Source organism: Dipteris shenzhenensis, chromosome 12, assembly GCF_047967505.1.
Source record: "Dipteris shenzhenensis isolate YYH24624 ecotype China chromosome 12, Dip_SZ_1.0, whole genome shotgun sequence".
In the NCBI taxonomy this organism is placed as follows: domain Eukaryota; kingdom Viridiplantae; phylum Streptophyta; class Polypodiopsida; order Gleicheniales; family Dipteridaceae; genus Dipteris; species Dipteris shenzhenensis.
In genome coordinates this window covers 53,811,074-53,815,195 of record NC_141607.1, presented here as the reverse complement: position 1 = coordinate 53,815,195, position 4,122 = coordinate 53,811,074, and positions in this window count along the sequence as shown.

The following is a 4,122-nucleotide window of genomic DNA, read 5'->3' as shown; positions in this document are numbered from 1 at the left end:
TTTAATAGTAGTTTTTGCATTATTTGTACAACATTGTAGAGAGATATTTTGAAATGTCTTATGTGAAAATGATAGTGCCAGAAAGTAAACTTTTGATTCTCGAATGACAGTTTCATAAAGTAAACTTTTCAGTTGGGAAGGATTTTAAGGAATAGTCCAAAAGTAGACATATGAGTCCAAAATTAATGAAATAAGTGCTAACTTCAAAGAAAAATTTTCCCTCCAAATTGTAATGGGTGATATCTATAATTTCATGAGAGGCTAATGCAATCCAAGCAATTTTGCCATTAATAGTTGCATAGTGTCACTTCTAAATATGCATCTCTATAGTATTTTTCAAAGTACTAAATAGCTACTCAGTGAACTAAATAACTGCTTAGTTTTACTTCTAAATATCCATTAGTAAAAGTAGTAAATAACTACTATTTAGATTTTTTAAATAGTACTATTTAAGATTGATAAGTATTTTTTTTGTTCACTTCACTAACCCTTCTTAAATGATTGAATATACAAGAAAAATTCTTCATGAATTTCAGAGAGTTTGATCCCATGGTAAACATTAGCTTCGATGCATATGGGAATCATAAGTGATACTATGCTTAAAAACTAAAGAGGAAAGGAATACTTTCTATTGTATTTATCATACAAGGATAAATCTGTTGTGATCCTAGTAGTGAATCTCATGAGATCGGATACGACATGATTGCATAAGGCTATGCATGACTGCTTATGCAAAGGGTTGTAATCCACAAGGAAAGAAACATGTGTTCCCAACCTGTTCTTAACACTAGTAGCTACTCATATGTGTCTAAAATATGGAGGTGTCCAAGGAAAGAGAACACTAAATGTGATAATCTTGACTACTTACATTGCAAATGTGAACAATGTCCCCATGTGAGTGGAATGTTGCAAATGATGCATTGATACAGTGGAAGACCAATGATTATGTCGCTGAGAATCAAAAGAAGAGAATCAAACTTTAATATAAGGAAATAGATCCATTCAACATCATCCCACAATTCTCACACCAGCTATAGGTTTTTATTACCCACAACTTTTAAAGAACTCTCAACTTAAAGAATGCATCAAAATTTTCAGAGGATGAGGTGCTTTTAGTTGTGGATTTTACAGAGGACTATACTTTTAACGTGCAAAATGGAATCCAATCGATGCATTGGCATAATGACCAATGTACTATCCTCAGGTGGTGCACTACTAAGAAATTATATGTATCACGTGCATTCAAGGGGTATTTCAAAAACCCCTCAACTAAAAATTTTCCCTGAATAAAAACACCCCTCTTTACTTATGAACTACATGATTTTTTTAAAAAGTTATATTAAAAAACCCCTCTTCTTATTACTGTTAAATTTTTTCAAAAAGTTGAATTAAAATACCCCTCCTTTTGACACTAACATTTTTTGAGGTGAACCCCCCAAGGTACTATCATGGTTCATATTGCTATTGGTAGGAGATGGGAGAAATAAAAAACCACTCCATCTTTTACATTTTAGATGACAATCAGCATGACACACTATTCATGCAACATTTCTTTCTTTTGCACTACCAATTATGGCTACTACCTAAAGGCCTAAATTTAAAAAGATATTAGGCTTGGTTAGATGGGGTAGCATGCCCATTTTACTTCATTGCAAGGCAAGGCATTCACTATAAGTCCTTGTTGTTTCTACATCACTGTGAAGATGATGCACATTTAAAATTGTTGTATAACAAACTTCTTCCTTTTTTGGCTATGCTAGATAATATTGTTTGACTGGAATTTGGATGATGTGGAGCTTATTTGGTAGTGTTCATGGCAAGGGAGAACATGATGGTGATAGTGCAGTGAATGATGAGGTGTGCACTAACCACCAAGCAATTGGATGCAAATGGTAAAAGCTATAGAATGCTCACGAGGTTATGAACTAGTTGACTTGGAAGATGAGAGATGATGTGAAGAAAAGACTCTTGGTGGAAGTAAAGTTGGATGATGTTGACAAGACTAATGCATGGGATTGCTTGAGGAACTTGGTCAAGACAATGCATATTGGGATTTAATTGCAAAGGTCACCTTGCTAAGAGGTTTATCATGCTTTTGTTCATTTTGCATGGATGAGACATGGGACAAGTCTTGCATACATCAATGGAATGGATGAATAGCCATAGAGGATGTTTTACTTAGAGATGCTCAATGCCCCACACCTTGGTAACCACAAGTGGTCCAAGCTGCTCAAGTTGTAAGGTCCCCATATGAGGAGAAGCCATGTGTGAGCCTGGGACACTGGGTAGATCCTGACTTGCATGTCAGATGAGGTCTATCAATGAGACCATTGATGGTAGAAAGGTGATCTATGTGAGTCTAGCCTATGGGCTAGGCAGGGTAGGTAAGCTAGTAGCACAATGAGGCACATTGTCTTGATTGTGTGGGAGCCGCTAAATAGAATATTCCATGGATCACTAGTTGGTTCCATCGACTAGGTTGATTGGTCGGCTTCATCGACTAGGTTGACTGGTCGGTTCCACTGACTACGCTGATTCGACTACCGCCCTCATAGCTATAAAGAGGTGACCTTCCCAGTCCATTGGATCAGATCAGATCTTCCAGCTAGTAGCTCTTCACCTATTCTCTATCTAGATCACCATCTAAGCTCCACTGTGGGAGTGCACGGGTGGACTGAGCCATCATCTGTACTACATTAGTATTGAAGGAAAATTTTCTTGTCTCCAGTTTGCTGTGTACTCTCTATTCTTTGTTCATTTTTTGTTCCACTGCGCTATGTAATTTAACATGCTATCAGAGCCCCAGGCCGCTCTAAGGATCGAAGAGTAGAAGAGAGGCAAGGGCTTCAATAGCATACGAAGAGATGGCATCGGGAAGCGGCTCGAGTTCATCAGCTGCACCAACAATCTAGGCGTTCAGGATTCTCCCACCAGCCTTCACTGAAGGAAAGCTACATGGTATGAACTACACTCTATGGAAGTTTAAAATTACTGCTATTCTGGATTCGTATGAGCTTCTGGAGACAATACTAGGGACTGACCTAGAACCACAAGAAGACCCCTGACCCAGCAAATGTGGGGAGAATGATACCTCCTAATGTTGACCTTCTATGAGCTTGGAAATGTAGAAACATAGATGCTCTGTGTGCATTGGTTACAAGTACTACTGATAGTGTTTTGACCTTGATTTGGCATACATCTAAGGCAACTGTGGCCTAGAACATATTGAAGAGTCATTATGAGACACGGAATCAGACAAGGATCTAGAACTTGGAGAATCAGCTCGCAGTTTGAGAAGTTTAATGAAGGAGAGACAACGAAGGCGTTCATAACCCGAATCAAAAATCTACGTGACCAGATGGCTGGTGCTAGGATACAAAAGAGCGAAGAGCTAGCTCGGCGGTGTCTCCGGATATGTCCACCAAGGTTTGATGGATTGGTAACAATGCTTAACACTCAAGTGAGACCCCAACCATTGACATTTGAGGAGTTCTGTGATTTACTTATGGAGGAGGAATTGAGGCTTAAAGCTCAAGATGGAGTTGGCAATGGGGATGATGTGTTCTCTACCACTGCGAAAGGCAAACGTGGTTCCTCCACCAAAGGTGAGTCCTCTACTAGTGGTGAAAAGAAGAAGAAGTTTCAAAAAGAATGCTTCTAATGCAAGAAGAAGGGCCATGTGATTGCAGATTGTTGCGGGTCAAGAAAGCAGGGGAAAGAGATAGCTAACACAGCAGAAGTAGAGTTGGATCTATTTCTGGCCATTGAGGAAGAGTGTTCCTCAATTCAAGAAGCTTCAACCATTGATTCATGGGTGTTGGATAGTGGTGCCTCCCGTCACATGACCTGCAAGAAGGGTCTACATTGTTACATGCAGCCTCTACAGGAACCCATCACCATGACGGTTGGAAATAATGCAAAATGCATTGTTGAGGGTATAGGTACGGTTTTATTTGTTTTTGTAAATGGAGATGTTAAGAAACTATCTAATGTACTATATGTTCCACAAATCAAGAGAAATTTGCTATCAGTTGCTTCCATCGACGCCGTCGGGTTGGAGGCTGGGCTACGGGGGTCGTCGTCGGGGGGCGCGGCAGCGTCGGGTCGGAGGTGCGGGCGCTG